We start from the raw sequence: 14,444 nt of genomic DNA, 5'->3' as shown, positions 1-14,444 counted from the left end.
ATACATTTACAATGTGATACATATAAAACAAACCATACAATTCCCTTGAGTCATAAACACCAAACAAAAAACACAACAAAACGACCTCCAATCACTCCCAGGCAATAAGAAAAAGTCATAAGAAAAAGGACACCCACACGAGAAAAAATAAATTAATTAAAAATATATAAAAAATTATCAAAAAATAAAAAAAATGTTTTTAGATAGTACAGTACAGTTTATGCCCAGGAAAGTATACACGAAGGACTAGACTGGGACAGACTGGAAATTAACCTGACCAACCAGTAATGGCTGCCAGGTTTCTGCAAATTTGTCAGAGGAACCCCGTAGTGACAACCTAATTTTTTCAAGTTTAAGAAAATAAACCATATCCCTCACCCAAAGTATGAAAGAAGGAGGTTGTGGTGAAGGTGTGATGTCTTCTAAGACAAATTAAATGCACCATTAGGGCTTCAAATCATAGCAGCTGTGGTATCAAATAGCTCTCTCTTTGCTCTTTGCCACATCGGCAAATCAATTTTGCATTTGAAGTACAGTCAGAAAATTCACAACTTCCTGCAGTCTAACAGCAACAAATACATGTTCAGTTTTGAGGTGTGGGAGTTGCTCCCCTGCCAAGAACATTGTCATTATTCAGTGCACTTAATTTAATGACATGGATATCACAGGTTTTTGTTTTTGCAGCTGCTTAGTGAGTTCTGTCATGCGGCTTGTGAAGGTATTGAACTACATACAACAAATAGTTTATTAAAATAACTGCAATACATAATTTAAGGCATTGCCAGGATGGAATGTTTCAATCTAAGCAAATGACCAAAGATATAACAAATCAGTTCACACCAGTGTGTGCTCTGTGCAGATCATACATAAGGATTGACATGTCTTATAAGATCCTTAATGTGGTATCCAAGATATAAATATTCTGTCACCACAACAATGAACCACAATTACAGGGAAGGTTGGTGTATTCTGAAAGAAGTGAAGGAACTTCTAAACTCCATCATAGACAAATGAGACCACACTGCATTCTTTATGGCTAGTTAGAGTTCTTGTATAAGATCTACAGGGATTATCAACATAAAAAACTAAACATAAACGGTTGAAATCTAAGGTGATTGTGCAGATTAGCAACCAAAAAGAGAGAGAGAAAAAAAAGTCTGATATAAATCTTTAACGGAAATCTACATAGGTTGTAGAAACACTTATTTGCAGCTGTATCATACAAATAAATAGTGTTTAAAAAATCAAACATTGTGATTTCTGGATGTTTTTCTCACAGTGGACATTCACCATCCATGATTTCTAAGTGGGAGAACTTCAAATACTTATTTTCCTCACTGTATATATATATATATATATATATATATATATATATATATATATATATAAACACTGTGTTTACATGCAAAGCATTCTTAAGAAATCATTATCCGGTTTTTGACTCCTCCACTGCCAATAAGGGTATTTTATATAACTAACTTTAAGTAACACTGCAAAGTTTTGAAATGTGACATAAACAAAAACATATTTTTTTTTGAGAGTAACATGTATAATTTTTAATTAATCCTAACCTTCTTGCTTTAAAGAATGTATTAGACATTAGATTATTTTTCAGGCATGGGTTTGTACATTGTCTTGATGTTTGTGAACATTCTGCACGACTTGTTTCTATGAAACATTAAGAATCCTTTTTTTCTAATAGCGAGTAAAAATTTTTTGATCAAGAAATTTCTTAGTTAGGTTTTAGTTTTGCACCGATGCCATTTTATGGCCCCTATACCGATACCTGGCTGTGCAGTATTGGTCGATACCGATACCATCTGTTTGAAATTGCTGTGTGTGTATATATATATATGAAGAACTGAATACTACTTGGATGTTAAATAATTACCATCATGGTTTTGTCAAGCTGCTGCCTACCTTTGTGAGCAGGAAAAAGACTAATACAAAGTGAATCCAGTAGAACTTTTTATTGCCTACCTGGAGTGGTTGACAATAGTTGAATAAACTTTCGGCTCTCAAAGTGGTATCAGTGCCCTGTTTGTTGGCACTCGCCGATACCGATACCACCATTTTAGGGCAACATCAGGGCCCCGTCCGATACTGGTATCGGTGTAACACCAGTAGTTTTATTAGTTTTTTTAGTGTTTTGTGTAAAAAAAAGGTTAATATGGTTCAAATTCATCTAGGAAGTCAGGGCTAAAGCAAATAGACCCAACATTCAAACTTTGAACATTGCTTTTAACAATGTTTTTATGGTTAAAGGAAAGTATGAAATGAAGAAAGAATTCACTTAAATTTGAAAGAATTTTTCTTTTTATCATTATACAACTTAACAAGCTTTATGTTGTTTTAGGATATGTTACACCTGTAGTTTTCAAAGTAATGTAGCCTACATCCCCAAACCATAAATCTTCTAAACTACAGATAGGCTTTCAGCAGCATGTTTGATTCTACAGTCCTTTAGCACAGCAGTGAGATGAGGTGGTTCTGTAACAGGACCTCGTGGAGAGGCTTCTTCTCCTGGGGTAAATCTATAACGAGTTCTGTCAGGCAAGCGGTGAGCAGCGTGTCGCTACCAAGCCCAACCTGAGCAGAGGCTAGGCCCATCTGTCAAAGAGAGACGATAAGCCTGGAGCCATCCAGAAACAAATTGCTCTGCCTCCCTACTGTGAAGCCCTACCAGGCAGCAGGCGGCAGATAGGATACAGAGATGCAACCGACTCCTGATTTAGCGAAAGGAAAAAGGAGGCAGAGCAGGGATGTTGGGAACATAAATCTATGCAGATGGTGCTGACAACAAGCCACTGCTTTGAAGCATTCAGAGTTGTAATAGAATAATCCTTTATTATCCTACCAAGAGGAAATTCAGGAGTTATCAACAGCAAGGGAAAAGTTTACAACAAGCAAAATTTATTAATATAAAAAAAAATCTTTATTGTTACTTATTTGACCTCCAGTTCTAAACAGAATGATCAAAGTTAAGGTGTGACAATTTAAACATCTAACAGAGATTGACAATAACTCTGCAGTTCAGAATCCCAGTAACCAGAATAAGCACTGAAGCAAACATAGCGTAAACAACTTCTAATTCAACGATCAGTGAAACCTATACATCGAGAAGGAGCTGAAGTGCAGCAAGATTGACAGAAACTTAGGTGAGGTCTATTTCCCCAGCAAATTGAGTAATCTGTGCAAATGGCACTAGGTACAACAACTTTTTTACATCAATAAATATCAGGGTGGTCAGCCAAGCATCACACAGCAGACATGGCGGCCATGACAACCTATTATAAATTGATTAAATACGGTAGGTGAGCTGGGATGACAGAATCTTCGTAGGAGAAAATAAGCATGAGGCAGAGGTGGTTCTAATTTGCTGTGACGAGGATAAAAACTCACTCAGAGGAAAGGATGGAGACAAGGCTGATGGAGAGGCTGTACAACAAAAATACCTTTCAGTAAAAAAATGGCTATGGTGTTCCTTGCAGGAAGTTAAGCTGGGATTTTTTCAATCGTCGCACGCAGCTACAGCTCACGATGTACAACGAAACCGCAGGGTTTAAAAGTTCACAGATGTTTGTTCTCACGATGTGTGACCCGACGCTCTGATGCGATCTACCTGCTCACTCTGTACGTCTAAAAACCACGTCGGACTCAGCCTTGCAGTGAGATGGCGCTACTCTGACTCGTCTATCTGGAAGCCAAACGAGTAGAAGAGGAATATGAAGCTCACAAGAGTGAAACGCGCTGCATTGGCAATTTGTGCAATTCTGTGTTCTGAAAGCCCTAAAAAGAAAAGGCAATGACGTATTTGGACAAAGACATGGCTGAGAAAACGTTGCTAATATGATCTTTCAATTTTACGGAAAGAACTCCATTTCACTCACACCGCCGCCATATTTCTGTGTTTTCGTCTGAGAGGAAGAAGAAGAAGAATGCTTGGTTGCACATGCCCACTGAGCGGTTTGCCCACGACTGCTGACTGAATTTCAAACATGTTTGATACTCAGTTGGCCGATTCCTGATCGGGTGGTGGTCGTGAGAGGCTGATTGCCCCTCGTTACCCCATGTACACTACACGATCAGGCTAAAAAGTCGGCCCGATCTAAAAATTCTCACACGACGAAAATCGACCCAAAAAGGGCAAAAAGATCACAGAGTGTATGCCCGGCTTTAAACACAACATTTTTACAGACTAAACTCCTAAAATGTAGTATTTATTTAATAATCATTTTTATTTTCATCTAAAATATGTTTAAATATTTTCTACTCCTACCTCCTGAACTACTGTGGGTGACAGTGGCTCAATAGGTAGAAGATACTTCCTGTAATGGTTTTAGCACTGAATATAGTTTCAATGGCTGCTGCGTACATCCACTTGATAAAGCCTTATGTCAGTACAGCCCATTTGTCATTTGTAGAGGTCTTTTCCGCCTATCAAATACGCAGATCATCTCCTTGGTAAAATGCCATTAAGTATTTTCCACCCTTTATAGATTTGAATTTGAAATTGTAACTCTTAATAAAATATCTATCTATCTATCTATCTATCTATCTATCTATCTATCTATCTATCTATCTATCTATCTATCTATCTATCTATCTATCTATCTATAAAGTTACAATAACGCACAGAAACACATCCAGCATCAGCTGCCTGGGTGATGTATAAATTGGCTTAAAATACATAATGCAGTTGGAGCAATAGAAGCAAACAAAATGTCGCAAAACCTGCCAAACTTCCTGAGTAATACCTTTGCAGCCTGAAGGTATCTAAAATAAATCTAATCCTTTATACCAAATAGTGTCAGTTGAGTTATTGGTTGGTTAATGATGATCCAATGTTAAAAAGCAATTACCCTTGGTTGCTTTTTAAAATGTCCCCTCTTTCAGTCAGCAGTGGCCTTGGGAATTAAACTAGCTAATTTTGCCCAACCTGGGCTGTAATTGTTTCAAATTAGCCTCATGCCTCAGCGTCACCGCCAGAATAATTGCTCATGAGCGGGAAGATTAATCTACAGAAGCACATCTGTGAGACTTAATTTACAGGTCGCAGTGCTAGGCCTTGTGGATCCATTAGACTCATTTAGTTTTCAATCCTGTGCAGCATATGCGGCTAAACCAATGTGACATGGTGCCAGGAAAACTGGTGCATACTTTGTAAAAATCGCTTAAAGGTTGTATACACACACATACACCCCCACAAACACAATGCGTTTCGATCTTCATGTCCCCTGCTATCGGGGGATAGGACTATGCTTCAGGCACTTTCAACAAACTCTTGTTGTACAAAGGAGAAATGTGTGGTAATCCATCAAATATCAGCCTCCAGCCAGTAGCTGCTGAGAAATTAGTGACTGGATTGTGCACCAATTTTAGGCTGAGAGGGGAAACGCCATTCGACAAGCTCTCTGAAGGCAAACAGCTGCAAGCTGCAAATTGGGAAGCTTTGTTCAAAGCTGCTGCCCCCTTTGTCTTCTCTCCTCAAAATTCCGGAATACAGATGTCCCATCTCATTCCTCAAGCTTAATTACAAAGACTGGAGAATGGCATAAAGGGATGACTCTTATGAGGTTCTGCACAGCATGTGGCATTTATACAGACAACTGGAGTGATTTTAAATGGCAAAACTTCACCACGACAAAGGATGCACATCCTGCTTTACTGCCAGTGCCGCTTCTCCGGGCTTCCAAAACATCCAGTGTGATAGGATAACGTGGCTGAAAAACAACCAATGTGGCCAGCAGTGTCTGCTCCTGCTGAAAAGCTCTTCTGTAATTCCTGACTGCAAAGAGGAGACATGGGCTGAGCAGATAAGGATTTTTTTTTTAGAATTCATGCAGGTGTTTGGTTGTGCAAAGACAAAACAGGATTCCAGAGTTACTACTTGATAAAAAGAAAGGGAAAAGAGGACAGCCAGGAGGAAGGGTATGGGTAGCCAAAGCATGCAAGTGTTTAGCAGGTGGGCCTGTAAACAGCATATTATGACGGTGATACCCTGCAAGTGCCACAATATAGCACAGCTTAGATACCTGCTGGCTGGGCGATAAGGAGTGAAAAACCAATCAGGCTGGCTGCCCAGCAGGCTGTATGGCTCCATCCTAACTTTCAGCTCGAGTGTTTCTCTCAGACGTAAAAGGCCTTTGAAAAATTATTAAACCTCCATCAACCTTTTCAAATGTTGGCCACTTCACAACTGCAGATTTTATAGGGTTTCAATGACAAACCCACACAAATCATTGCACAATTATCAAGTGGAAGGAAAATAAGGTATCTATCAAAAGAAAATCAAAATGAACAAAAATCTGAAAAATAGATCATTGATTGGTACTCAGCCCTCTGTAATTGCAACAGCAGATCTTAAAAGGCATGTCTATACCAGTTTGTTTATGTTGAAAGAGTCAAATTAAGTCAGATTAGAAATGGATCATCTGAAAAAATAAGTCTCCAGCTCTTAAATAAGATTCTTCATTAGATTCATGTCTGAAATAAGGAACGTTGCAGGTTTTGCAACACAGAAACATCCTAAAATATTGAATTATAACTCAGACGGTCTTTTTATGATTGCTTGTGGCAGGATGAACTTTTTCCTCTGTCCCCAATCTTTTGCAGGCAATAAAATGTCTTTTGAGATCAAATAGGCCGATTATATTTCGGCTATTTTCCCATCAACACTGACCATCTTCCCTGTTTCTACAAAAGTACTCCCTCCCCACAGCATGATGCTGTTACCACCGAGTTTAAAAGGTAGTGATGGTGGGACTTGACGTGTATTATAGAGTTGGTTTTCCACAACATAGTGTATTTTTGTAAGCTAAAAAAAGTCCCATTATGGTCTCATTTCACTAAAACATCAATTTCTACAGGTCAGTGTTCACCTTTGCATGACTTTCTTAATAGTTAATTTGGAGTCTCATAGCTGACCTGTTGAAAAATTCACATTCGGAACATGGAAGTTGAGATCAGCCTTATTTCTCCTCCTCTGATTGAGGATATCCTTGGCTGGCTGATATAGCAGTTTAGAAAAACAATCACAAAAAGTAGGTTTTGCAATATTTGTTCATTTCCAGTGACTGACTGAGCAATGCTCAGAGGTGTTGAGGTGTTGAAGCATAAAACGGTGGGAAGAAGTCTAGAAACACAACATAGCTTTACTTTATGTGAGCATAATCTTCAGAACTAAAGAAGAAAAACATGGAGCCACTCTGACATTTTTTAAGCTAACACTTCCACTTTAACTTTATCACCCTTAGAGGTCAAGGACATACAATCTGCTTCTAAATGAGTCCTTCAACTCTTCAGTCACAGTTTCTCATTAGTGAGATTCCAGCTGAGGATCATAACACGGATTGTACGGATGTGGTTTTGCCCATCATAGAGAGACCATCAGCTGTTGCGCTCAACCTGCATTGACTTTTGAATTATTCATTTCCTGTTTACAGCAGGCGACAGGTGCATGACCTCTGTGATGAGCGCCCAGGATGTCAGGAAAAAGTAGTGACAAGGGAAGAGAAGAAAGGGGAGATGAAGGAGGAAAAGATGCACAGGAAACGGCCAATTTGTCAGACTCAGGTGCTCGCTGAGATTAAGGAGTTTTACGCTTTAAATTCTAATTTCATGGCAATGAATTAAAAACCTTGAAAAAGTCATAAAAAATGTGTTGGCAATAAAAGCAAATATGAAAAAAAAACTGCAGAAATGAGTTAGTAGCATACGTTTAGGAAGCTCTACATTCAGTGCTTCTGCTGAGTGGCATTTACTGTAACCTTTTCCCTGGCTTTTAATAACTGGCAAAGAATCAGCAGAAACACGGATCACTGCAATGCACTTGGGAGCAGTGAGACATGCAAACAGATATCCCTCTGCTTGTGGCCACATGAGCCCATACAAGCTGGTTTGGAGGCTGAAGCTGAACATTAACTCCAGTTTTCTTACAGCTGACCCTCCACACTGAAAATGTGAAAAACATACATCAGGATGAGCAAACAAAAGTAATGTAGCAGAGCAGCTTGGCAGGAAAGCAGAGAGAGTCATGAAAGGCAAAAGAACAGCAGATGTGAGCAGACTTCTAACACGTTTAAAGTCCAAATTCTATATTCTTTTAGACACAATTTTTTTTTAATGGATGGATGAACTAAAAAATGGACAGAGACGCTGGTTCATATTATGTTATACTGTAACAAATGTAGTCAGAAATAAAACCAAGGCACAAACCGGGATTGTTCTGGCTAACGCCAGGGAAATACCAAATTGAATCACAGGAATTTAGTCTGGTTGATTCACTCTGAACAAAAGCCGTAAGCCCATGCAGTTCAAGTTTTTTTTTTCAATTCTATGTATGCATGAACATTTACACAAAAAAAACCTCGCAAAAATCGTTCAAAAGCAAACAGGCTCACTGCAACATGATGAAGGAAACTCTGACCCATGCAACTGTGAAAGGAGACAAACATGTCCATTCTTTGGTTAACTCCAGCGAGAAATAAAATAACAAAGTGAATGATGAAGTAAGCTGTCCCCTCTGGTTGTAAAGCGGGAAGGGAACCACATCTCAGAGACAGCAGCTACAAATGGCCCATCTCTATAACCAGCCTCTCCTGTTCTCTCAACTGTGCATCCACAGAGACCCTGACAGATCTCAAAGACAGATTAATCTTGACTGCTGGAGTTGCTGGAGAGGCCTCAAGTGTCAATGCATTACTTCTTATCAGGGGAGAGCATGGCTGAGACAAAATGAAGACCTGGGGTTGAGACAAAATGAAGACCTGGGGTTGTTTGGGATGCAAGGACAACCACAAAGGGACAGTAGTGTAAAACACATTGTATAAGATTAATACCAACCATCTCAAATCTGCTGCTTATGGCAGCATTTGCTGTAGGTATATGAATCTAAACAAACAACTCATTTAAATGTGAGCTGAGCACAAATTATTTTCTATTGACTGGTATGATATTAAGAAATAAAATACCCAAAGGCTCAGATTTTACTCTGGCATGTCATATTATTCATTTACCTTTAGTTATCTCTTATACACATTGATGAGGTGGCATCAAGAGGGAGTGCTTGAATGGATATTTCATGTGCCTCCTTAGTGATTTACTTTGTTTTACGGATCAGAGAAGGCTTAACATCAGACAAAGGAACCCTGAGGAAATACAAAATGCAGTTTCACATTCTGATTTGTTCTATTAAGAGGGGAAAGCTATCCAAACCCACTAACCTCATCCCTCCTGATGATTTGCTTCAGTTGTTGGATAATAAACACCACCCTTAACTGAATTGAGAGAGTATCACAGTGCTGAACGAGTTCACTGCACTCTGGGAGTGATTTTGGTAGACTGGCCACTCCTGGAAAGGTTCACCCTAGGGCTGCAACAAATGATTATTTTTTCATTCAATCGATTAAGAATCAGATAGCAAAAGGTTCCTTAAAGAAGAGTTTTTAGAGAATTGAAACCAAGTGAAACATAACTTTTCTACTTGAGGAGTTCTGGATTGAGAATATTGAAAGATTAAAAAGTTTTGTATCTTGAATGCAGAATATTTATACACATATATTTTTTAATTTTGGTATAATTACTGCCCTGTCAGCTAAAGGCAATTAGAGTCTCTTTACTCCAGTTAATTGATTTCTAAATTAGTTGGCAATTACTTTAAAAATCAATTAAGCATAATTAATCCAGTTAATTCTTTCAGCTGTAGTTTGCCCATATTTTTTTTTTTTTTGTTTTTTTTTTTTTTTAGATCATTTCGACTACTGTATGTTATCAAATGGGTTCTAGTGAGAGTCATCACTTGATTTTAAAGGTCAGGCAGTTATCCAACGCTCAGGACTGCTTATCATATTAAATAAAAAAATACAGTAAATCAAAGTTATCCCAGATTGGATTGTTTTTAACAAAGAGCTACACTGGGTTGGACGTATTTTCGGAATAAATTACCGGTAAGCACATGGACGCATTCTTAATAAAACAACAAACTATTAAATAAGGTAAAAAAATAAAAATAAAAAATCAATTACCCCATTGGACAATTAACATCAGACGTCAGAACACTGAAGTAAATGTTTCAATTAAAAAAATAACCCAAGCTGAAATATTTTGGTATTTTAAAGTTATAAAAGTTACTCTGACACAAAGAAATGTTTTTATCTATTTCTTAATAGCACTATTATGGACAATAATGTGTGTTATTGTCATTATTCTTTGCTGCTTTTCTCTCTGAGAGAGAGAGAGAGACTTTGGAACAGCTCTTTTGCTTATACCAGTGTGACTTTGCACAACGCCTCAGATAACGTTGCACCAGTGATTTAGTTAATTTCCCATGACTGCTCACCATTCGGTAATAAACTCCATAAAGAAATTAGATTTTTTTCCTGTTATTTCATTTAATTTGATCACTTTTATCGGTAGGTGAAAATAAGCATTATTTTTTTTCCTTGGAGTGCCCTTGTTTTCAGATTCTGTGAAAATAATGATGTGTAATATAGAGGATCACAATGGTTTAAATATCAACATCTAGGACTGCTTTAAAGCACTTTTTTTGGTAGATGATTACAATCCAGCTGCCATGCATTTAGCTCAGGATGTCACTGATGTCCAATATCTATATAGACTCTCATTGAGAGACAGAGATTTTATAGTCATGAAAGAGAAGGCAAGCGTTGATCTCAAGTGAAACTTTTACCAGAAACTTTGGTCATTAATTTTGAAATTCTAATTTTCCTTATTATGCACAACCCCAGTTAGCGACACTTTAGATGTGCATCTCCAGAACATTATCAAAAAGCTAGTGGATCTAAAAACAATCTGTTAAAAAAGTGAAACTTTTATTAATGACCTTCATTTAAAGTTATATATTTTGAGTTTTTTTTGTTTTTTTTTCCAGATTTTTCTTTTTATCGCTTGTGATGGTTCGGCTTACAGCTAAAAGTACAAATTCCCTTCCTCAGAAACCTCTAAGGGTACATAACATTCAAAAGTATATTTATGACACAAATGCAAGCTACTGCAAACTGGGTGCATGTATTTTGCATTGCATTCACTCAATTGTTTGACACCTTTGTGTATAAATCAGTGGATCAGTGCAGCGTGCCTGATCAACCTGTGGTTCTGTTAAGATGTTAAGGAAACACAGCTTGCTTTATTAGAAACAATCAGCTTCTGCATGTTTGGCTCTAGTGGCTCTTGTGCTTTACTTAACAATACTCTATAGGTCCTTTCTAGGTTTTAGGTCATTGACATTAAACCAGGTAATACAGCAATTACTTAACTCAACTGATTTAGTAATTTAAAAACCATTACCTGGAGTATAGAGACTCTTAAACATCCAATCTGCAGAAAAACAACCCACTCATTGGAGTAATTAAGCCAAAACATTGATAAGAAAACCGTCTTTGTCCGTAAATATAGTCGACAGACTTACATTTTTTTTTTTTTATAAAACATTTAAAATGTGAAAAACATGTTTTTTGTTTATTAAAGTTGAAACACTTCTTTTATGGGGTATGCTGATTCATGAAGATCATCTATTTTTAAATTAATGAATGAACTCAAAATGTTATTGATAACTAGAATAATTCATAGCTGCAGACCTACCAGATGTTAATACTGACTGACAGGTCATGCTGAAACTCATACCAGCCTCTAAAAAGATCTTCTCATCAGAGGCAAGTAGGAAGTGCTGCCAGACTGCTGCAGATGACTTTGGTCTTTACAGCATTTGTGACTGGAACCCCCACATTTGTTACTCCAAACTGTTAAAGATGGCTTACGGGTTAAAATATAAGATTTAAATTGTAAGAGAAATAGTTATTTTTCTCCCTATTCAAGCTAAGAGGGTTTTGTCGTTGTCTACGGTGGAGTAGCCGTTTCATGCAAATGTGAAGGTGGTAGTCCATGTCCTGGACGGTTCTTGAAGCACAGACTACAACAACAAATATCAATAAAATACACATCTTGTGAACATCCAAGAGACTGCAAAATTGTGTTTCTTAAACAACCCTATCAAAGCTGCAGTCATCTCTACTGATTATGCACCATTTTCCAATGGACTTTTTCCTTCCACTTAGTTTTTCCATAGGCTTTGTGCCTTTTAGAGTGCCTACATGTTGGAGAAGTGCACATTTAAGAGTATTTCCAGAATTCAGCAGGACATAACAAAACAAAACTTTTCCATTTTACCTTGCTTCCTTTTGTCTTTAATGGTGGAATTCCATTACATAAAAAAATAAAATAAAATAAATAAAGTGTAAGAGGTGCAGACAACAAAAACAGTAAAGGGGATTTACCAGAATCTTAATCTGGGGTCAGACTCATTGGTTTATCTTTAGACAGAGTTAAAAAGAAGACAATTTAACACGTATAGATTAATAGTTTCCCAGACTGATAAAACAAAGCCAGTAAATGATTGTAAATATAGTATTTGTGATGTTTATCTAAAACCATTACATTTTAAAATGTAAAACATTGATCTAGGAAAACTTTTTAGTCTTTAGCTCCTTTCTGCTTTATGATCCGTGTGATGTGATTTATTAAAGAATCCACTGCTAGGAAAGTACAATGCAAAAATAGAGCAATCACTAAAATAAAAGATTCATCCAGCCTCACATTATAACAAAAAATCCTTTAAAGCAATATACATCCACAGCCTTAGATTTGATTGCTCTGCCGGCCTTTACATTGTTTAACCTCATCCGACTCTTAGTGGAGTTGACTCACCCACCTTATTCTGTCTGATGTCTGCTGAGACAAAGAGGATTAAACATTAATCTGGTCTCAACAGCAGGAGTCTATATTCTCCACCACCGCACTACAGAGAATGAGGCTAATCAAGAAATCATAAACATCCAAGAGGGAACAATTACCTCTAATAAAGTCTCATATCTTTAAAGACGGCATATTGAAAGCAGACACAAACATTTGATTGGACACTTGAGTGTTTCGTGTTGGATTATTGAAAACAAAATGAGATCATTCACATGCCTCAACCAGCCTTCATTTATTCCATTTTAAACTCTGTTATTTTCTACTTTTTTCTAATAAGCTTTAACCCAAAGCTAATATATTTGAACAGAAAATCCCCAAGTAATTCAAGATTCAATTCAACTCCTGCCATTACTGACACAAGGCTACAAACCTCAGCACAGGTCAAAAAAGGAAGGCACAAAGGCGCCTGATGAGGTGTCAAAAGACAGAAATGAATGTAATAAAGAACAAACACTGGATTTGATTGCAGTAACGAGCAAATGGCTTTAACAGGTGGAAGCATAGCTGGGGAAGTGTACAATTCACAATCCCCCCACTCATTAGTAAGCAAATGAATTCAATCACCTCTCCTTCGGTAAGCGGCTTGATAATTCCCTGCAAAGTGGCGTCTGGCCTCAGCCGAAGCGAGCAGCTTTAATAGGAGGCGAGCTGTTAATGCATCATTCTCCACAGAGTCTGTGCTCGCTGTTCCTCTAAGATCTGCCGGGGCACAATTGCTGGCCTCGGGCAAACAAACCTGAGTCAATTAGGTTGGGGCTCTGCAGGGAGCAGTGACAAGTGTTTTTCTTGGACTGGCTCCAATGGCTTTACAAATTTTATTCATATGTCCCTTGAGAAAAAGAGAGAGCGTGCTTCTGGTGTGTCCACAAGGGTTGTGGGCAGAGTGATGATTGTCCAGGAACAAAACTTGGGCCATGGCGTAGCTCAGGTCACGTACAGCACTGTCTGGCTGTGACATTTACAGCATCAAAGGCCAATCAATATATTTGTTGTGTAACAGAAGGCAAAGAAGTGAAGCACTCAACCACAGCTTAAACTGAAGGAACTACAGACAAACCTAATCTCTCTATGGCTGGCAACAAATCCACTCTGCAGCCCTAATCAATCAGTTAGACGGGTTCTTCTTGAGCACAAGATGTGAGGCACAGTGATGATTAGCCTGTCCCACTTAATCACATTCTATTATAGACACCTGTAAGGCGGCAACAGTCTCATGTGATTATGCAAAAATCATAGAAATGTCACATTTGAATGATAAGAAACAAGAGAAAAACAGTACACTTCATATCTGCTTTCTAGAATCATCAAATGTTCTCATATATAAACTATTCATATCAGCTGCAGGAATGTACAGAAAATAATCATCCACACAAGACTTAAGCATAATCTCTCAAAACTGTTTTGCATATGCTGTGAGGGCTTATAAATACACACAAACACCCACATAGGGCTGAGGAGGGAGGGAAAAAAAAGCCTATCTGCTGTGGATAAAAGACGTTCCTTATCAGCTTCCTCATAGAGGAGCTGGGAATGAAGGCATTTACTCAAATGAAAGAGGCAGCTTTTGGAGATAAGCCGAGAGAGACGAAGCTAAACTAAGCTTTTGGATTGGAGTGGGCCAGCAGGGAGAACAGAGGACAAGAAAAAAAGAGACGGAGAGGGCAGATGGATGG

At 37.9% G+C, this 14,444-nt stretch overlaps 1 protein-coding gene across 3 annotated transcripts in view; it reads right to left on the bottom strand.

The window, feature by feature from the left end:
• znf385c (zinc finger protein 385C) overlaps nucleotides 1-14,444 on the bottom strand; it is a 121,788-nt gene that overhangs the window by 48,889 nt on the left and 58,455 nt on the right. The gene's annotated exons all lie outside the window — the stretch shown is intronic.

This window comes from Cyprinodon variegatus, unplaced genomic scaffold (genome assembly GCF_000732505.1).
Source record: "Cyprinodon variegatus isolate N-32 unplaced genomic scaffold, C_variegatus-1.0 Scaffold889, whole genome shotgun sequence".
NCBI classification, from domain to species: domain Eukaryota; kingdom Metazoa; phylum Chordata; class Actinopteri; order Cyprinodontiformes; family Cyprinodontidae; genus Cyprinodon; species Cyprinodon variegatus.
This window is presented reverse-complemented; position numbering and strand designations above follow the sequence as displayed.